Below are 23,659 nucleotides of genomic sequence, written 5' to 3'. Positions count from 1 at the left end.
TTTGGTCCAGGTTTCTTGCAAATGAAACAATAAGCATGGCTTTTTGATGTTGTTTTAACATTCAATTTGATTGAAGGAGGACTGTTTGGGAGAACATTTTGCGGCGGCAATGAGCTGGTAGAGGCACAAGAAGGTTGTTGTGCACAAGAAGGTTGTTGTGATGCAGCGTAATACGCTGGCCGACTACACTTGCCACAAATAAATTGATCTTGTGTTATTTCTATCAGGAAATTATTTTTTAAATATTTTGCGACATGTTTATTTACAGGACGGCGTTGGTGTATTTTGAGCCGTTTTTCGCATAAAATACACGTTTTGAGAGGCATTCTGCAAGAAAAAGAAAAATCATATTAGGTGTTTCTCTTTAACACAAATATAATACTAAAATAACGTTAAAAAATTAGGTGCAATATTTTTTACAAAGTTACGTTTTTATTTTTGCAGTTATTGTCACACAAAAAATGACTTAATCGAGAATCGAACTACAACCACCCGCGTGGAAGTCTGACACCACATCCATTACACCACACAGACAATTGTAAAAGTATGTCGATAATGATGTATATTTATTGAGCAATATGACGTTCACTGCAAGTGTCGTTTGTCATCTTAAATGGTTTTAATTGTTTAAATCGTAATTTCTCTCAACTTGCATGTTTTCAAAAGCTTGAACATTGTTTCAATCAATTCTATACAACTATATGTAAATTGCGATAGAAAAACGGTTTTCACAACAATATTGCTGGAGTCGTCTGCAGTTGCAATACACCAGAATAATCGAATGGATCTCTCAACAATTTATTGACTATTTCAACAGAAGGAACACCATTTTTACGATAATAAAACATTTAAAATGGTAATTTTAAATTTATGAAAATAAAATAAAGATTACAACTTACGTGAATTCTAGTGATCCTTTAAAATTATCGATCTGAGTGTTGACTACATGTTGTCAAGGAGCGATGTAAACAATCATGCAAGAGTTGATGCCCTTACTAACAGTAGTTAACAAAATTTGTATATTTACAAAAAAATATTTTATCTTCGCATAAATTAAAAGACACATTACACTGTGCATGGAAAACATGTTCTAAATATAACCACATTATGAATCAACAACAAAACACATATAATTTACTTTGTGTTTTAATGTGCAAAACAACAAGGAATTTGGGTTACACTGTAACTTACATCTACCAATATTAAAATTCAAAAAAGTTCAAAATTAAATATGAAGGCATATTTCCGACACAAAGAAATTTTTTGATTGCATCTAACTCCGAAATATGAATCAAAACTTAAAATATGAAAGTGTGGGAAACTTGCCTTCATATTCTATTATGTCCTTAAATGTCCAAAAATTGTCAAAATTTAGGTTATTCTGCTGAACTATACATGTTTGTGGTTAATTGTAGAGATGTTTAACGCAATTTGTTAGGCAAAAGTGCTTTTGAATGAGACAGATAAGATGTTAAGCTCCACAAATATACCAAATTTATGATGATTTTTGAAACTTATTTTTTTACAATTTCATAGGGCATATAAAGCTGCTTCGTGAACCTAGTCCTTACCTTCTATATAGAGAAATTTAAAACAAGGGCTGTTTGTAAAACATGCATGCCCCCCATATGGGCTGTCCGTTGTAGTGGCAGCCATTGTGTGAATACGATTTTTGTCACTGTGACCTTGACCTTTGGCCTAGTGACCTGAAAATCATTAGGGGTCATCTGCGAGTCACGATCAATGTACCTATGAAGTGTCATGATCCTAGGCAAAAGCGTTCTTGAGTTATCATCCGAAAATCATTTTACTATTTCGGGTCACCGTGACCTTGACCTTTAACCTTGTGACCTCAAAATCAATAGGGGTCATCTGCAAGTCATGATCAATCTACCTATGAAGTTTCATGATCCTAGGCGTATGCGTTCTTGAGTTATCATCCGAAAACCATTTTACTATTTCGGGTCGTCGTGACCTTGACCTTTGACCTAGTGACCTCAAAATCAATAGGGGTCATCTGCGAGTCATGATCAATCTACCCATGAAGTTTCATGATCCTAGGCGTATGCGTTCTTGAGTTATCATCCGGAAACCATTTTACTATTTCGGGTCACCGTGACCTTGACCTTTGACCTAGTGACCTCAAAATCAATAGGAGTCATCTGCAAGTCATGATCAATCTACCCATGAAGTTTCATGATCCTAGGCGTATGCGTTCTTGAGTTATCATTCAAAAACCATTTTACTATTTCTGGTCACTGTGACCTTGACCTTTGACCTAGTGACCTCAAAATCAATAGGGGTCATCTGCGAGTCATGATCAATGTACCTATGAAGTTTCATGATCCTAGGCCCAAGCGTTCTTGAGTTATCGTCTGACAACCACCTGGTGGCAGACCGACCGACCGACAGACCGACATGAGCAAAGCAATATACCCCCTCTTCTTCGAAGGGGGGCATAAAAAATTTCACCATTCACCATTTTGGGAATGGGACCGGGTCCCTTTGGATTGGGAATATTCGCAGCGTTTTGACTAAAATTGGGAAATTAGTGTTGCTGTTGTTTTGCTAACAAATGCTTCAAAATTGAGGATACAATTGTGTCCAGTATTTTAATTACTAAGGTTGATCTTATAAGGCAGGGCTTAACACTAAGGCACGTCCGAACGACATTCACTGCCTGTACCTAGGTCCGGGCTAGCCAATGTCCCAGTAACATGCCCGTCCAGTCGTGTGTATTTTTGGCGGGATTATGTGTTCTATATCAATAATCTGCGTTTTAAATAAGCTTTTGAAGGATGCAAAAATCATAATACAGTATGATCAGATGACAATTAAATCCCAGATTGAAGTCGGAGAATTCAAACAGATCGTAACTCGAAATAGATTTGGAACCCCCTGATTGCAATCAAAAAGAGGCCGACAATTCAGAAAATTCCCTGTGTTTTCCTGGTAAAACACGTCAGTACCTATTTTTAAACGGAATTCCGATAGATATGGTTTTGATTGGTTTCCTCGAAGTAACGTGTTTTCTCGATAAAACTACGTTTTAAACTAAAAGCCGGGATCGCCCAGGATTGTCCGGGATCGATGAAGGTATAAAACTCGACATTAACACAAAGAAAATATAAAATTATTATTTATTTATCAATTTTAATTTTTTTTAATTTGTTTGATCGATAAGAAGTGTTTTGACAATCTTTTTTACGCAATTCAATTAGCAAAACTAATATTAATGGTCGATCCCGGCTTTTAGTAGAGGTTACGCATGCGCAATTAATTTCCTTCTATATTACATATAAATTAGTTGAAGTTCGATATCAATTTTTACCATGATCAAGCAATGGCCCCTCATATCCTCATACATCATTGGAAAGATAAATGCATACTCATTTGAAAAAAAGGATGTCATTAAATTCTATACGTTGTAACTCAAAATATTCACCTTAGAATAGGCACACCGGTTTTGACAGCTGTGCAGGCGACCATTTTGGGCTCAAATAGTATGACCTACTTTCGAAGCCGGAAACCATCAACAGAAAAAGTACTGCACAAAAATGGCTTTTTTCTTATTGCTTACAAATATACCTTCAAATTGATACCAAACCATTCCATTTGCAATGTATTTTACAAATCCAATGCAGCATGCACTGAACAATGAGTGATAAGTATCAAACTGACTGCATGTAACCCTAAAAACAGGAGTTCCGGTTTGGGGTTATGTGACTTAGAGAGTTAACCTTGTACAATTGTTACGACTACCGTAACACGTTCTTTATTATTTTGCGACACCTAAGATTCACTTACCGTATGTTGTCAGACGGAAACGGCGGCAATCTATGTAAAAAGGTTTTAACGTTCATGTCGTTGTTTAAGTTTGGCTTTACGGGTGGGGATGGGGGTTCCTCGGATAAGAAAAGAAAAGGGAAGTAGGAAAGTAAGAGAAAGTATTAGGAAAAAAAAACAAGGAAATTTCTCCCGAAACGGCGTGAAGATTACAAATAGATGTCTTAAGTAGATGAATATTGAAACCATAAGCATTAGTAAGGTAAGCTAATAAGAATGATTGAATCATAATTGCGCATCTCCACGCACAAGAAAATACTTTGGTCGGGGCACATGAAAGATTGGTCAGGGCTAGTAGGTTTTGCATTTACTAGCCCGAATGGGCTTGTTGAAAAAAAAGTTAGTGTTAAGCCCTGTAAGGGTGGGAGATGAACAAAATATTGATCTAAAAAAAATTAAAAAATTGTGGTTCCATCGGGAATTTTTAGCTCCCATTTGGGAAAAATATATACTTTTTTCCAGTGGGAATGGGTCCGTTTGAATGAAAAAAACACTGTGAGCGCTTTTTGGTAATTCTTTGCTGACGCGGGAGTGCTTTTCAGTGGTTTTAAAAAAACTATTGTGCTTTATATTTAAACTTTAATCAGTATTTAACTAAGTCATTTTTGACTTAATACATATATACATCTTTTCAATCCATTCAAAACTGCCCTTATAGATAACTTTCGTGTAAATATGGAGAAATTGAGTGCTTTTTGGTGATTGAGTGCTTTTCGGTGATTGTATGGACCTGCCCTGGGGTGTTACTTATGAATCACCTCAGGCTCAGGGAAAGGAGTGACCCGACCAAATTACATAGGTCAGTTAAAATCTTAATTTGTTTACAGATCAAGCAAAGTAGGTAACTATTTGTACAATTAGTTTGACGTTTAAATGTAGGAAATCACACCTCTGGATCTTTTAACCCCATCTGACATATTAAGTACAGACCGACAAAAATTGCAAACCTGTCTGATGAGAATTGAGATGTTGGTTTCAACGTTGCATTTCCTCGGTCTCGTCTGCCAAGTCATTGGAACAAAGAAGCGCACAATGATGAGAATCACTCGTATAACTTGTTCACCGATTCTTACTGTCTGTTCAACTACTGCCAACATCAGTCAGCGTGAATCCGAATCTGAATCGATACATTGTAGGGATATGCTGCAAAGGGAGCAAAGTCACAATGAGAGGGTTTGCAGTCCAGTTGCAATCCGACGAAAAATGTCATAAACTTTGTCTTCATAAAAATGTTTCTTTTATATTTCCACGTACAAATGTTCTAGTCTCCAATTTCCTAATTTCTTAATGTTTAATTGATTGATAATAACTAAGGTTAATATCCATCAAATACATGAACTCCGCAGTGAGATCCTTTGCTGAGCCATTTCCCGCTAAACTGTGGGTTAGTGTTATGTGCAGACGTGCACAACATATTGAATTTGGAATACAGATTTATAGTGCAGATTGTGTACTACGTAACAAAAGTTCGGGGTGTATTTTGGGGCTCAATGGACTATAAATGTTATGAAGCCCTTTTCCAGCGTCAACAATTTGATGCGTATATGCAGACATGCACACCATATGGAGTTCTCAATGCAGATTTATAGTGCACATTTGCTGCGTTAGATGCAGGCATGCATACCAAATGGAGTTCTGTGTACTTTCTTAGTCGGATTTAAAGAGTAACTTCCCAATGCGTTTTCTTGTATCTTTATTTTGCCAGTGAAAACAGAGACTACGCAGCATCCGGTGAAATGTCTACGTGAAAACGTTGAAAACGATTGACTGAAATAAACAAAACAATCTTTCAGTCCTAAAAATTCTCAATATTGCAATACATGTACCAAGTACATGTTCAAGTAAATAGGACATGTGACAATGTAATTAGTAAATGATAAACAATATTTTGTTTGGTTTTAGTTATTATCTGTTGCTGCTTGCCAAAGAGATCACAAAGTTCTTTGCATAAGTTTCCTTTTTTGTATAAGGGAGGCAAATACTACAAACATTGTCACATTTTCAAACATCGGTTATCTATTTTGATTACAGCCATTTGCCACGAGATAAGTCTACCAGTTACTGGCTTTTTAAATATAAATTCCATGTTTGAGATATATTTTCTTCAATAATCCAATGTGGTAACTATTCATTAGAATCGACTCAAAGAGAAGATTCTAGTAAGTGACACAACATGTGACTCTAGTCTTGTATTAAGCATTAAGAAGTCATTATATGTAGCAGATCATAAAACAGGGCTTTGCACATTTTCTTACCAATGTAAATTTATACATATATACACATAAAAACAGCTTTAAACAGCATTTTAAATCAACAAATCCAACTACCGTTTCTTAGCATTTATAAATTTAAGAACCCTAAATTCCCATGTTTCCCATAAGAACAATTTGCCACTGAACAAAGGGAGATAAGCCAATAAAGGTAATATCTTTCATTGTTGTATCTCTACAACTAGCTGAAATAATTAGTGTTCAGAATAAATCTGAAAGCTGAAACTCCGGTCTGTAAAAACCATAACGAACAAGAGGGCCTGAAAGGCCCAAAGTCGCTCACCTGAGATAAAAAGAAATGACCTGTTCTATGCAGCCCAAGATATCAATGGAACAAATGTTCTAACCAAGTTTCATTAAGAATTAACAGCAAATGGCCCCCTGGCGGCCATGTTTTTTTTAACAGACCTGAACCATTTTTGAAATCTTCCAAGATATGTCCAAATTTCATGAAGATTGGGCAAAAAAAATGTCTTCTAGACTGTTCACATGTTTTCACTATATACTGAAGCGTTTCACCCGTCATGCCGGCTATCAAATTAAAATGGAGTCAATAATTTTAATTATTATTTATTTATCACATACTGTGACAGGGAAAGCTACTTGGGCTCATCTAAACCTAGCTTGAGGCACAAGAAAAATCAACAACAATGTGAGTAAACTATTTTTATTCTTTCCAAAATCCAAACATTCATCATTTATACTAAAGCAATAATGCAAACAATAAAAACAACTCATATAGAAATACAGTTCATAAACTTTCAAAAGTTAATCATAATTAAAACAAGGTTTCGAAAACAATTCAACACTTTCATGTCTAAACTTGGTCAACAGTTTGTGTTCAGTATGAGGCAAATGCCTGTATTAAGCACTAGAATTAACAAACACCCGTGATCACTATAATTAAATTCACTCACAAACTTCACTTTCACTCAACAAATAATTATGAACTCACTTTCATTGTGTTATTCACTTAAGTCTAATGTAAGACACTTAAAGAAAACAAACAGTTTAAATCCATTTCTTCGGCTTTGATTAATCACTTATAACTTGTGTTAATCACAACACACTAAGTCACTTTAATTAAAAGACAAGCTGAGATTTGTCATTAAATAAATTCACTCTGTTCACTCATCACTTCACTCATCACTTATTAAAAACACTTACTTGTTGTTGCATAAATTCACTAGGTCCTGTTCTTTATCAGGGCCCTCAATCCATTTTAGGGGAAGCGGGTCGCTACCCATAGCAGGGGGAATTTTCGCGGCGTTTCCCTTTTTAGGGGATTTTTTACTTACTATCTAATTATTACATTTGTACATGTTTGCACTATATTAATTGCTCATTTCATAATTTAGTATGTTTGACAAGATTAAATTAAAATAGAATTGAGATATAATAATCATGAGACATCTATCTATAAAAAATAAAAATAAAAAATAAAAATAAAATTTGGGGGGGGGGGGGGGGGAATTTTTCCCCAAAAAAGGGGAAAAAAGTATACTTTTCAGGGGGGGGGGGGGGGAAAGCGGCCGAAATTTCGGCCATGGATTTAACAGATTGAGGGCCCTGTTTATTAAATCACTATTTTAATATTTTCACTTAGAGAAAAAAAAACGAAGTAACTTTGCCTTAGTTATAACATAGTTAATAATCGCACTTAGTTAAAAGAACTAAACTAACTCCACTAACTTAACATTCCCAGTTAGTGAAACACAGTAAATCACGAATTCATTAGGAAAGGCCAACAATGTGCTAGTCCCCTGATTCTGAGGTGTAGCTGGCAAGGTAAACATCCAATCAAATGAGAGCACTGCTATTCTTAGTATCCAGGTAAAGATAAGCATTGACCACTGATGTAAACTATCTGTATCCACACTTACAGAGAGTTTAAAGCATTTATTTTATTTCTTAAGAATTATCATACAATGAAAATATACCTGATCTATCATTAATTAATTTATAAGTTATTAACTATTATTAATGAATTTAAGTTATTAAAATTGTAATTTAAAGAATCATTATTGTAAGAATAACTACAGTACAGCTCACGCAAAACCAACAAAGTCCGCGGACAGATTCTTCTGTTAACGTATTTTCGCCGCGTATTTACTCGGCATGATGCCGAGGCACTCGGCGAAATTTCGCGGAGTGACGCTGCGTCTGTTTTTTCCTCGGCATCGATTCGCGGAGTAACGCCGCGTAGATGCGGCGATTCGCCGAGTATAACTATTTACAAATATTGATTGTATACTAATCTATTACACATGTTATCGAAATATAGAAACATACACAGAAAATACGCTGTGCGATTGTTAACATTTCTCTATATCTGCATACATTTAATTAAATTATCAATCGGACGTCATCTGTCAAAACAATTTAGTGTATGTCGATAAATAGATCTATATTGAGTTAAAGTTAACACAGTTAAATCCCGTAGATTATTTCGGAAACGAGACTTGCTTTAAACGTCTGTCATGTCGCCAAAATTGTTGCTCAATAATTTAAAGAAAATAAATGTAGTATTAGATACACATTTTACAACATGTACATGATTCTAGGCTTGTTATTCTTTAGCAAGGCAACCAAAATTCTAAAGATGGCTGCCAGTGCAGCAACCATCTGCGAAAAAAGAGAGACATATTGTTGTTGCTTTGTCTAAGTTATCTCTATAACATTAATATGAGGATAAACAGTGCACCCACATCTCAACCTGTGCTTTGCGACACACTCTTTATAAATTTGAATGGGTTGTGTGCATTTCAAACTTGCGGTATAAAAAGCTATAACATAATTTTGAAAACTAAGATTATGCAATAGCGAACAACTTCAGTGCCTTCAGCGATTTGATATAATGTTTTATTTGACCGTACGATTATTAAACCTTTAACATAACATATTTTTATAAATCTTAAACTTGTAAAAATTCCAAAGTATGTATGTTATGTTCAAATACCCGTTATAAAATAAAAATGGAGCTTGCACTCTGGTGTATATATTGTTGGGACGCATTGGCCATGGCATGTATTACTAGTATGTATTTGTCTATTGTTGAAGATCGTGTACCTTAAACATGATGAACGGGAGGGCTTGTGCGCTTGATATTTCGTTTATGTTAATACACCCAATATTTATAAGACCCATGGCGAACGCCTCATAAGTTTAAATTGTACTTGTGAAATCTGATACGGCTTTGGAAAATCCCGGTCTGTTGCAATCGATACCCCTGCAAAGCTTGTTTTTGTATATAATAAAATAGGTTTGCAAGTACGTCCTTTTATTTTGGGCTTGCTGTCTTAAGATTTTGTGAAATGGGAAGAACATATTTGCAATGCCAATTATTTTCAATGAATAACTTAAGTCGGGCAGACATAGCTGATATCTTATTAACTACTTTTATGTATAAAACGTCCGTGTGTAACGCAAATGCTTGATATATATTTGTTATTCAAATTTTCGGAACTGGACATACCGATCGTTAAACTGATACTAGATTTGCACACTCTTAAATAAAGAAAAGAAAAATCCCCTACAAGCTGGCCATTATTTACGTTATTGATAATACACTTAAAGTTTTTAGATGTGTATTTATATTCTTTTCCTACGAGACATGGTTTACTGGGATATACACGTAATAGGATGAGTTATTTTATTAAGTGCGATCAGTTATCATTTTCTGTTTGAAACAAGCATCATAAAATCGATTAATTGTATAATAGAAACACATAACATATTTTTATTATATATATTTATAGTTTTGAATTCATGTTGCATTTTATTATGTTTGTTTTTTTAATTAAAAAAAGTGTATATCCTATGTACTGCAAATGACATTAAGTCTCGTCTTATTATCTACCATGTTGTACTTTATATAATCGTCTTTTCCATAAACTCATTATAAGTATTATGGATATGTGAATAATAAAGCACAAAAATATAGTACCACATATAAATGGGGGACACACCTTCATATATTGGCAATACACCTCATTCGTTTCCTTATTTCATTCAAAAGTGTAAGCTCCCTTTAACAGGCCTACTTTTATTCCCGCATCATATTACAAGCTTAATGTTTACAGCACACAGCGGTAACATGTTACGAAACTGAAACTAAATTGCATGTTAAAACCCTCTTAAAAATGCAATAATTTATGTCAAGGCCTCAATTTCATTGTGGAAAAGTATACCGTACTTAAGCATGGCTTACGTGCATGTTAGCGCTGAAAACATGACAGTGCGCCGTTAGTTTTCAAACAAACATTTGAATACGTATTGTATCTTTGCAATCTGATACAACGCCCGGGAAAAGCGGTCTGATAAAATCAATATCCCAGCCAAGCCTGCTCTACATTAATATATTTTGCATACCATCAGGCTGAATATAGTTTCTTAATTGTCCATGACAACAGGAAGATAAGTATCGAATGTGTAGAATTTCCAACGACTAACCAAGAGAGTATTAACACTTAAGAACAATTAAACAGGTGCATGCCATGGTGGTCTGGTATGTCATTATGCAAGGATATTTAATACGTGTTTCTTCCGATCATATTATTTTCCTGCCATTGTAAATGTTTTGCAATATGCATTGTATTATACATCAAGACTTTTCAGACAACTATTTGTATGATCAAGAATAAGGAACATTCATGAACAACACGCTTTACATTGTAGTTAAGATCTTTAATCCTGTGACGTGCAAACGCCTATGCGCCATAGTGTGGTTTTCAGTAGTTATGTGAATCACATTATATTACATGTTAACTTGTATGCACAGCCATAGTATTTAAGTAGGTCATGGTTGAATTGATTGCTGAATATTTGCTTGGAGAGGCTTCTTAAGTTACAGGCGCGATTATGTAAATTGATTATTTAAGTCTAAAATAGTGTTCAGGTGATCATTTTCGTCGTAATTTTAAAGCTTTTTGGTAATGCGATCATTTTAAGTGTGGCAGTTAGAGCAGGTATAAATACCAAATATTTCAATGCATATTTTGCCAAAAATCATGATAAAGGTTTACCACTGAAAACTTCACGTATAATTGCCTTCGATACGTATATGTAAGGCAAACGTATAATGGTGTTACGATTACAACCTTTTGGAAGGAACACGCAAGGAATTTTGTAAGAATAATGTAATGACAGTGTTCTTATTTTCTTAACGTAATGTTCAACACATGAATTTGCGGGGTACAGAATTCCCGCTATTTCGATTGCCAATGTGCTTCTGCGGTCTTTATCTTTAATACCCAGTCCATGTGAAGAAAAGCTACTTATTTTTAATCAGAACACTCGTTTAACCCTTTCCCTATCAGCAAAGTGGAAATGGCTATGTGCAAACAGCATAAAACCAGAACAGCCTGCGAGTAACTCGCAGTCTGTTCAGGTTTAATGCTGTTTGCTGCTCATCAGTATCTAATGTTTGTAGATGAAGGCTTAAGAACTTGAATCGAGTAAGAAAGGTCTTAAATTAAATATAACTTTCCAAGGGACTTCAAATGCGTGAAAATACGTATCTAAGTGGTAAAGGGTTAAATTGAAGCCTATTATGCTTGTTCGATGTACATGTATACACGTCAGTTCTAATGTTTAGCGGTCCACTTCTACATCTATGTTCAAATGCGGTCGTGATATTGAACATAATCAGCATCATCATCATCATCAGCAGGAGCAGCATCGGCGGCGGTGGCGGGGCGGCGGCGGCGTCGTGGTCGTCGTTGTCATTTTCATCACCATCATCATCATCATTTGCATATGATACTTCACGTGTCTGAGATATATGTGGTTCCATTAGCTGAAATACAATAATGTTCTGTGAACAGCAGTATTTGGCATACGTACGTGTTTTTTTATGCCCCCCGAAGAGTGGCATGAAGTTTTTGAACTGTCCGTCAAGCCGTCCGTCTGTCTGTCTGTCTGTCCGTCAGTCCGTCCGTCCGTCCGAACACTTTATCATTGGTCATAACTTTTGCAATATTGAAGATAGAAACTTGATATTTGGCATGCATGTGTATCTAATGGAGCTGCACATTTTGTGTGGTCAAAGGTCAAGGTCATCCTTCAAGGTCAAAGATCAAGTATATGGCTTCAAAGCGGCGCAGAAGGGGGCATTGTGTTTTTGACAAACACCTCTCTTGTTAGTTGTTCGCTTGCGAACAATTAAGATTAAGAGCTAGTTTTGCAAGTCGGTCTGCTCTTAACTACCCTAAGAACGATGACCACCGCATCTGCTTGTGCACACTGATTAGCCTGTTTATGCTTCACCACTGGTACACTGCAGACAGTGAGTGTGTGTATGTAATCAATAGTGTTTAACAGCCTGTGCGACGACATTGGCCAGTTTGTCATTGAAATCTGTACATATTGGCATCGTTCAGGGAAAACGGGGCCTTATGTATGTCCAATAAGTGGTGTCCTGTGCACACTGATTAGCCAGTGCAGTTCGCACAAGCTAATCAAGGACGACACTTTCTGATTCTATGGTGTTTTTCGTTTAAAGACAGTCTCTGGTACTGGGTTGACAATTTATGCATATGCATTAAGCCCTGTTTTCCCAAGAAGCTGCAGTCAGTATACAATACACTAATTGTTTCAGTAATGAAGGAACTGAAACAGCGTAACGGTAACGATACAGTGTGTTTAAATTATATTTTATTTAGAGGAATTGTCCGAACGTAGTTAATCTACATTTAATAAACATCATGATTTCGGAACTTGTAATCAGTTTCTATCCCAGGTAAATTATAGTTTATAAGATTGTTCGCCGAGTGACTCAGCGTCATATCACCAACAATTTCCTCGGCATTATGCCGAGGCGTGCCGCGGCGTGTCTCGGCGAACAGACACGGCGACTCGGCGACCAGATGGTCGATGCCGAGTCGACTCCGCGAACAATTGATGTCGTCAAACTCCGCGGATCGCGGAATTTGTTGGTTTTGCGTGAGCTGTACTGTAGAGTGTTAACAAAGTTTAACTATAGCTTATATATAAGGAAAAATGCCAGGCCCCCTTAAAGGGTGCTGCCATGTTTTTCCACCAACCGGAACCATTTTCAAACTCATCCAAGATATCATTGGGACTAATCTTCTGACCAGTTTCATGATGATCTGACAATAAATTTGGCCTTTTGAGTGTTAACAAGGTTTTACTAAAGCATGATATATAGCCATATTAGGAAAAATGCCCCGCCCCCTGGTGGCCATGTTTTTTTAGCAACCGAAACAATTTTCAAACTCATCCAAGATATCATTAGGACAAATCTTCTGACCAAGTTTCATGAAGATCAAAAAATAAATGTGGTCTCTAGAGTGTTAACAAGGTTTTACTATAGCCATAGAAGGAAAAATGCCCCGCCCACTGGCAGCCATGTTTTTCAACCAACCAGCACCATTTTTGAACTCGTCCATGATATTATTGGGATGAATCTTCTGACCAAGTTTCATGAAGATTGGACAATAAATGTGGCCTCTAGAGTGTTAACAAGAATTTACTATAGCCATATATAGCCATATAAGGAAAAATGCCCCGCCCCTGGGCAGCAATGTTTTTCAAGCAAACGTAATTATTTTCAAACCCATCCAAGATATCATTGAGACCAATCTTCTGACCAAACTTAATTTAGATTGGACAATAAATGTGGCCTCTTGAGTGTTCACAAGGTTTTACTATAGCCATATAAGTAAAAATGCCCCGCCCCTTGGCAGCCATGTTTTTCAAGCAAACGTAACCATTTTCGAACTAATCCAAGATATCATTGAGACCAATCTTCTGACCAAATTTCATGAAGATTAGACAATAAATGTGGCCACTAGAGTGTTAACAAGGTTTTACTATAGCCAAATAAGGAAAACTGCCCCGCCCCCTGGCGGCCATGTTTTTTCACCCATCTGGACCATTTTCGAACTCGTTCGAGATATCAATGAAACCAATGTTTTGACCAAGTTTCATGATGATTGGGCAAAAATTGTGACTTCTAGAGTGTTCACAAGGTTTCTCTACAGCCATATGAGGAATACTGCCCCGCCCCCTGGCGGCCATGTTTTTCAACGGACCGGAACCATTTTTGAACTCAACCAACATATCATTTAGACAAACATTTTGACAAAGTAACATGAAAATTGGGCATCATATGTGATTTCTACAGTGTTCACAAGGTTTTTCTTATCAGGGTTTTATTTGGCCCGATTGTATAGCCGAAATTCGGCTATGTTCCCAATCCCAAAAAGTATACTTTTTTCCCAAAATGTGGCAAAAAAATCCCAATTTCCCCAAAAAAGTGTCTTATGCGTATTTTATATCAATTTTAATTCAATTACATCTAACAAAGTATTTTATGATTTTGTTCTTTTAATTTTAATGATTTATAAAGTGTTATATACAATTTATTATTTCCCTAATTAGTGGACTTTTCGTGTGGAAAACAAAGGCTAATGAATTAATTTTCCCAATTTCATGAAAATGCAGATAAAATTCCCAATTTCAAAGCCATGGGCTATCTTCCCAAAAAGTGGAGAAAAAACCCTGCTTATTTTTGACCTAGTGACCTAGTTTTTGACCCAGTTTCGAACTCAGTCAAGGTATCAATGGGACAAATGTTCTGACCAAGTTTCATGAAGATCGGACAATAAATGTGGCCTCCATAGAGTGTTCACAAGGCAAATGTTGACGGCGCACGACGCACGACTGACAAAAGGCGATCACAAAAGATCACCATGAGCACGTTGTGTTCCGGTGACCTAAAAATAAATACAATACTATTATGGGAATTACAGTTCTTACAAATGTATATATCTAAAATCTACACGTTGTTTGACAAATATGAACTTTGATCACAAAAATTACCTGTTCTTCATTTGAATGTGTATAAGTAATTTGTTTACGCCAACTCGCACGTAGCGGCAAATCAACGAAAATTCGTCAAAAATCTGTAAAATAAGTAGATTAATCATAAAACACCTAAATAGCATAGTATTCCTTAATGCTTTTAACATATGTAATGATTTTCATTACAAAAATATATAAAACCATGGTCTTATTTTCATTCTCAACTTTGCTTGTCAATTTACACAAATCGGCTGCTGTAATAAGTCACGTAACCATGGTCGAATCATGGGACGAAATAATTTTTAATGGTGTACACGGAAGGGTTCGAAAGCAGGAACTCGTTGTTTGGGCCGCATCGAAAGTTTTACATGATATGCTGGTTCTGGAAACTTGCAAAAAATCTGATATCAATAGAGTATTAACATAACAATTAACGTTGCCAGCCATGTAGAAACAAGTTATTTATCAAAAAGAGTTCCTATTAATATGTTTCACTATTTTCAATCTTAATCGTAACTATATTTGACGTGTCAAAAATTAAGAGGTTCGAAAGATGGTTCATCCATGATAACAGGTAAATTGCGATATATTTTGCTCCATATATACTATTTAGGCAACGTTCTTTTATAATAGTCACAAATGTGTGTATTTAAATGCAGGAGTGATGCGACCCAAATTCGTGTCAGAACTCTCGCTATTACAAAAATAAGAGTGGACTATTGACGCCAAGAGTCTGTCAAAGCAAAAATCATCAAAACTTGACAAAAGACTCTATGGGCCATGGTATACACTGTAACTCCAATATAGTGCGGTCCGTTATAACGCTGTGTCCACTATAACGCGGAGGGTCCTTGGATCCCGTTTTTTCTCCAACCTTCCATTTCTGATTCAAATCTATGTTATGCAACTTCATGTATTTTCAGAAAATTCAAAGAAGCCGGCGATCACAGCTTGATTGCTTTATCCGTCCATTTAACTGATTTTAACCGATTAGAGGTTAAACGACACTCGACAGCTAATTGGTGTTTATCTGTTGTGAAAATTGTCAATAAAGGTGTGAAAACTAACGAGTTCGTGTTTATTTCATGTATTCCCTATCAGAGCGGTTCGGTGCGCTAATTTCAATAAGGCAAGTGCAAGCGGAATAATTATCAAATTAAAGTTATTAAAAACGATTACCTGTTGATGTTTTGTATTTATCGTGAATTGTATTTCATTGTATAAACTATGGCTGTGTAAGTGTGTTATCGTTTATTATATGCTACACATGCTTGATAAATAAAAATATCTTTGTGTGTGTTTAATGTTTCAGTACGTATACGAAAAATAAATTAAACAAGATGCGTTTGTGAAACACAATGTCCCCCTATATGACATTTGACCTTGGAGGATGACCTTGACCTTGTGAAGGATGACCTTGACCTTGACCTTTTACCACTCAAAATGTGCAGCTCCATGAGATACACATGCATGCCAAATATCAAGTTGCTATCTTTAAAATTGCAAAAGTATTCATAAAATAAGCGATTTGGGCCACATATATTTGACCTCTGACCTTGAAGGATGACCTTGACCTTGACCTTTTACCACTCAAAATGTGCAGCTCCATGAGATACACATGCATGCCAAATATCAAGTTGCTATCTTCAATATTGCAAAAGTATTCATAAAATGAGCGATTTTGGCCACATATATTTGACCTCTGACCTTGAAGGATGACCTTGACCTTGACCTTTCACCACTCAAAATGTGCAGCTTCATGAGATACACATGCATGCCAAATATGAAGTTGCTATCTTCAATATAGCAAAAGTTATTGCAAAATGTTAAAGTTGGGCCAAACAACAGACCAACAGACAGACAGGGCAAAAACAATATGTCCCCCACTACTATAGTGGGGGACATAAAAATCCTGACGATTTATTTACATGCTAACTCAGTGTAATAGTTAACAGAGATGCACTTAAATTTTTTCCTGTTTTCAGAAAGTCCACGTAAAGCACGTTTTTTACATGCTGCGTATGAAGCAATAAAATATTTCTTTGTACATGTATCGTATTGCATTCAATCTTAATTTAAATTCGCTCGTCCAATGAAAGCTGTGTCCCACAATGCACTGTACTAATTTTTCTGAAAAATGGCGAAGGCATATGAATATTTCTTGTCATAAATGTTTAACATTATTTTTTCGTAAGTGATGTTGTAATTATATTAGATAATCGGATAAATGTGCACATTAGAAAAGCGGTATGTATACTGTTATCGTTCGATTCGGTTTATATGCATGTATTCACTATTTTCGGATGACAACACAGCATGACAATACACAGGACCTATTTTATAGGCTATACTACACCTGTTTTTATAGCCCTCATAAATAAATAAGCTCAAAACTTATAACGCTGTCCGTTTATAACGCTGTTGCGTGGCTTGGACCCCGTCATCCGCGTTATATCGGAGTTACAGTGTAGTACCAGAAGGGCCGTTTACCAAAAAGGCCGCATTAGTGAACCAAAAAGGCCTCATGGTATACCAGAAAGGCCATACAATATTTTGTATTATCATTGAATAGTTATGTTGAATATAATTATCATATCTATTAAATCGTCATAACTTGTTTATAAGTCTACTTAAAAACCGTTAATTTAAATAATCAAAGTCGGCAATATTATCGCGAATTATCGCATACAGTATGAAGTGTATATTTTTCGTTGAGTAATAGATGTTTCAGTTTTTTAATTAAAAGCCGTTAATTTTGTAATCAAAGTCGGCATACTTATCGCCAATAAGCACGTAGGAATAATCCGTTAAAGAAAATTTTATTTTTGTCTGAACTCTCTGTTTGCATCTAAAAGTGTAACCAAGGAGTAATGAGGGTGTTGTAAACTTACGTGGCGGCCAAATATATATAAGATCCAGAATTATTGAGAAATATATAACCCGTTCATGTGTCAAAGTTGTCTATAGTAGTTGCTTTGTTTTATTCATTATATTGGTAAGTATTCCAGACTTTATTTGGCGTTTGAAATATAGTGTTTTTAAATCGTGTAAATTATACGAATTTCTTCATGTGTGTTAATTTGTTGTGTGTTGATATTGTGTGAGTGTTGTGGTATGAGCATTGTTATAATCGTATAACATAGTCAATGTCGTCAAAAAGTAGCATACACAATATATAGTGTACAACGTTATATAATAATTCTTGATTACTTTGTTAAACAATAAAATAAATTAATTAAATATATGTATATGGATTAGTGACTGCAAAAAGACAAATATTTAATATATTTAACATATATAATTAAGTACATAATATATCATTATATATTATTAATTTCCTCTTAAACTATTTTTTGCAATTTTTCAAGTATAAGAAGCTGAAAGAATTTGCATGTACAAAAAAAACACGCTAATCAGACCGGGTATCCAAGTGTCAAGGGTCATTCACAGTTTGCGGCATCTGTTTTGATAACGGATTAGTAGAACGCCCACATATGGTGTAAAATGACACTTATTGGCAACTTGCACATTTTAAAATAGTTTCTTAACTTTTAACGATATATATAAAACTAGCTACATTAAATTCGGAAGACTTAAATCGAAAGAAATAAGAATGCTTTATTCTATGTGATATTATTAAAAATTATAACAGATTGTCTATATTATTACGCAATTCATTAGCATTAAAAACAAATTAAGCAAAGTTTATAGTGTCTTTTTTATTAGCCGACTGCATTAGAATGTCAAATTTATTTAACGTTGGCCACCTTTAAAAATATAGTTTTAAATATTCCTTTCTAATTTCTCTAAACAAGTACAAAGTGACACTCGTTTTCTATAGGTTTTTGTGTGACGTCACAAGAGGGGCTTTCCGTACTAAAAATAGATTGGCCGTCAACTTCTCGATCGCGGCCAATTACATTGTACCAGAGTAAAGGTCGTCGGAAGACTTAATACTTACAATTTCACAAAACAAAACTATAAATACCCGTATTCTTTTTTAAGTAAGACTTTAATAAATGATATTTCAAAAATTATAAAACATATAATAATTTGATTATTATTATAAGTGGTGTGGATGCGATAGTGTTATTTTTCATCAGAGATTTAAATTTAGTGTAAGGGTTGTATTGAATCAGTTATAAAACAAAGCCCTTAAATAGCTCAATACATTTCAATCTTGAAATGTAGTTTTAATTTTCTTTTACATTGAATGAATTTTCGTTTCGTAAATTTACATTGAATGAAAATATTAATAAATTTAAGCATTCCAATTGAAAAAACACCTGCATATTTTGCAAATTAAACTGTCTTTGTATGTACATGTATATTGAAAACTCTTCTCTAGTGATAATGAGCGATACAAATCTAGCATTTTATGATACCATAAATCTACACATTTAATTTATTTTACGCAAGTATTTTATATCCCTATATTGACCAAACGCGATTGCTTGTTTTCATGATGATGTTTCGAACACTGCAGTAACGCACGATCTTTACACATTATAGTAGAGTTTACATTTGCAGGTACCCGTTAAATATGTTAATTGTGTAGCAGTAAATTTGTAAAATATTTTAAATGTATAGTTATTAAACACTTTATTGTTATGTTTAAACTGGCTAATATATAAACTTAATAGTTCCTAGCTGTTAATCCATTTTGGACAAATGTCTTTTTTTTTAAATATGTTCAAATATTCTATTAAAGCAACTGTTAAGTTTTTTACTTAATATGCCAAGAGATGACATCGAGGTATCATAAATTGTGTTTACCGGTAATGATCGACCAGACACATGTGGTTTATACAGAGTCATACATGTATGGGTCCCTGGGTTTAGTACACACTGTTTTATAAGAAATTGTCTGGACAGTATCCGATCATATCGAGATAATCGGTTTGTGATAAACAAAGGGGCAATTAAACACTGGGTTAAAAATGCTGAAACAAAGAGTGTCAAAACTGGTGTGAACAATTAAATAAAAACTTTTACATTTATCAAGAGGATTTAGTTAATCTGTATCAAGGTAAGATTTTATAGACAAATAGGTTCAAATCAGTTTCTATATGTTGATTACATAAATTCGATCAATTTGTTGTTTGTTTTCGTCCTTATTTGTGTTCGTTAATTGGATTCAATTTAATCTGAAAAAATTTCAATTTCTGAGTATTTTTTTGTTCTTCAAAAGGGTCGCGAACATGATTGTAACCATATCTCGATGCGGTTCATTACATGCAAACAATAGCAGAATGGCCGCAGTTTTGACGGCCAAAATTTGAGCATGCGCAAACGTGATGTCATTATCAGAAACCCCAAAACCTCCTATAGTGTGTTCGTTGCAAAACTTACATTTTCTATTTTCGCATAGTATCTTATTATAACGACCGCGTTTGATCTCTAATTTATGTGACAAGTATGAGGCGAAACAATGCACCACCTCCGAGTTCCCGGCCAAGGTCGGTCAAGTGTACGGTGTTGTGCTGGAGTAATGCACATGTATATTGTTTAAATTATATTGTATTTTGTCACGTTCACTGTATATTCTATGTATTTTTTTTTTAAATGTATTTTTTGTAATAAAGAAAATAAAAAAAGTTCATACATGTTTTATGTCGTACTCCATTTTGATTTAATAGAAAATAGAATTCACATGTAAAACAATATTATTATGTAATTGAAATTAATTGAAATTATGGGTTTACAGTCAAAACGGCAAAACGGCCCCAAGTCAAAACAGCCCCTAGTCAAAATGACCAAAAACTTGGTCAAAACGGCCCCAAATTTGGTCAAAACGGCCCCACTTTGGTCAAAACGGCCCCTAAGACAGTTTTAAGTTGGTAAAAACAGCCCCATATTTGGTCAAAACAGCCCCATATTTAGTCAAAACGACCCAACAGATAGTCAAAACGGCCACACATTTAGTCAAAACGGCCCCACAGATAGTCAAAACGAAATCGAAAATCAGAAGACAAAATATATATAAAAATGTACTTCTGTTATTTTCTAAGTTAAGTCTGCAATTACAACTTTAAAGGATTTAGCTTATTTTACGTACATACAAACATATCATACAAATATTGATTGCGCTTATTATATAATAATTCTAAATTGTTTCACTATTTCACAAATAACTGATTGTGTCGGTTCTTTAGTGAAAATAATTTGTTTGCCGGCGAGAATGAGCGTTCTGTATTCAACGTATTCTGATGCGGCAATATGTATCTAGTCTTGACGAATTAATTATTTCATTGTATCAGTATTGTTTGTAATAATAAAATATAAATATATGGTACATTTAACGGGTAACGGAAAAGTAGCACCGGATTCGGATTCAGCGAGACCAAATGATATAGATTTAATGTCTTATTGCTCTATTTCGACGGCATTAATTTTTTTCACAGAAATCATACTTATATATTTCTTTTTTTTCTTCCTTGTCAATTATAATGTTTAACAACTATTAGAAACTATTTGATAATTATTATGTTTTACTATTATGTTTGATTATTCAACATGCATATCTTCAAATAAATACAATATTGAACAAAGTTCTTTGTTACACAATGGGGCCGTTTTGACCAACTTAAAAACTGTCTTTGGGGCCGTTTTGACCAAAGTGGGGCCGTTTTGACTATTTTTGACTAGGGGCCGTTTTGACTGGGGCCGTTTTGACTAGCTCTCAAATTATGTATATTTTGTATTCTAACACGGCACGCGACTTGTTTTCTATAGACAAAGAAGGAAATCAAGTGTGGGTTATTCTGCAATAACTTATGGGCGGAGCTTAATGTTTCGAAAATAGTTCTGAATAAATAAAGAAAATATTGCAGTAAAATGCACGTGCTAAAACCCTCTCTGAAAGAAATGTTATAAATGTAGCATGTATATAAATGTAATGAAACAATAAATTGTATATCTGGTGATAAGTGGCATAACCACGTCTACAAATAATGTTATTTGTTAGGAAACGTAATTCAGAAAACATTTATAGCATGTCAGCTTTCAGTAGCATCAATAAACGTGACGTCATTAAGTTTTTACGATTGTTGTTTTCAATGAAAGTGACGTCATTTGCAAAATATTTATGAATGAAAATGACGTCATATGTTTGTACAATTCAATGACGTCACTAAATAGTGAACTTAGTACTAAGAAGGGCGGAGTATTGAAAAACATAGTTCACGTCCTAAAGCTTGAACCAAATCAATCAGAATCGTGTTAGAATCGAAATAATATTTTTCTATGATGGTTTGTTGTCGAATAACCCACAGTAAGTTGTATAGATGCGTGTTATCAAATCACTCGTGCTTCGCACTCGTGATTTAATTCCTACGCATCTATACTCCTTACTGTGGGTTATTCGACAACAAACCATGATAGAAAAATATTATTTCTTAAATAAAGAAAATAAAAAACTTCATACGTGTTTTATGTCGCACGCCATTTGATTTAATAAAAAAATAGAATTCACATGTTTAACAATATTGTTATGTAATTATGTTGTAATTTGGCAGTATGACTGTATAACGTCTGTAAATGTTTGCTTGTAACTGTATATTTTGTTATATAAATTGTGTGATTGTGCTTGTACATTGACTGTATATATCGTAAATGTACATTTAAACATACACAACAGATAAAGAAAATAATAACATTCATACCTGTTTTACGACTTATTCCATTTTGATTTATTTGTATTTGTTTGTAAACAAAATTTGAAACCTATAATACCAATTATTGCTTTAAGGCCTTTTTTGGTTCATTTTTTGACCTTTTTGGTACGATTTGGGGCCTTTTTGGTAAGGCCTTTTTGGTATTCGACCGTTTTGGTATGCGGCCTTTTTGGTTTTCGGCCTTTCTTGACCTAAACCTGGGCCATAGTATGGCGGCAAAGCCTTTTTGGTTTTCGGCAGTTCTTGACCTAAACCTGGGCCATAGTATGGCGGCAATTTAATTGACTACTCTACAACTGAACGTAAAAACAGTCATTTAGTTAGCCTACTTAAATTTGTACAGAATTCTTTGTTTATGTTTAGCAAATATGTACTATAACATATGTTCACTATGACAAGCATCTATTAAATGAAACGGACTAAACGACCATTGTTGAACAATTTGTGCGTACACGTGTCGTGTGGCCATGCCTTAGCAAAAACACTCACACAAAATACAAGTTTACCATGCGAATCAGATGCTGACAGCCTTTATAATGTTAGCGAATCGATTAACGGATACATGATGCACTCTAATGGTACTTACAGAATTTGATTAGCTCTTAAAAAACAGCACAAGACGGGAAAACCGTCTATTAAAATTTCTAGAAAAATGCCGGTTCTTTCCTTTGTTATTATAAACCGGGAACCAATTTCAGCTGGTGCCGCTTCCAATCAAATTCCAGGAAATAATCGCGGGATGCAATAGCTACTCGTACCTTCGTACCTGTTACAGGCGCACCAGTTAATGTTGGCGCTTACATTCTGAATCCAGATTTATAATGCAGATCCTGTAACTTCTATTATCCTGCGTCTCTGTGTCTCTTCGCAAGTTTTTATACGGGTGTTATAGCGTTGATGTGAAGTAATGAGCACCTGTAAATCTGCATTCAGATAACGTTCGCATCGTTCTTACAATGTTCAACTCGGGTTTAAAAGTTATTGGTCCCTATTGATCTGTGTACAGTTTACATTGACATGCGCTTATACGTATATGCACAC

General features: G+C 34.8%; 1 long non-coding RNA gene across 1 annotated transcript; it reads right to left on the bottom strand.

The window, feature by feature from the left end:
• Positions 1–10,787: 10,787 nt before the first annotated feature.
• Positions 10,788–23,334, bottom strand: LOC127850033 (uncharacterized). Its single transcript, XR_008035002.1, has 3 exons — positions 23,205–23,334; positions 14,961–15,043; positions 10,788–11,913 (listed from the first exon to the last, which is right to left on the bottom strand). It is a non-coding gene; the product is annotated as an uncharacterized LOC127850033 (long non-coding RNA).
• Positions 23,335–23,659: the final 325 nt, after the last annotated feature.

Source organism: Dreissena polymorpha, chromosome 11 (assembly GCF_020536995.1).
Source record: "Dreissena polymorpha isolate Duluth1 chromosome 11, UMN_Dpol_1.0, whole genome shotgun sequence".
Taxonomy (NCBI): Eukaryota; Metazoa; Mollusca; class Bivalvia; order Myida; family Dreissenidae; genus Dreissena; species Dreissena polymorpha.
The sequence above is the reverse complement of the archived record's forward strand: the minus strand, read 5'-3'. Positions and strand labels throughout refer to the sequence as shown.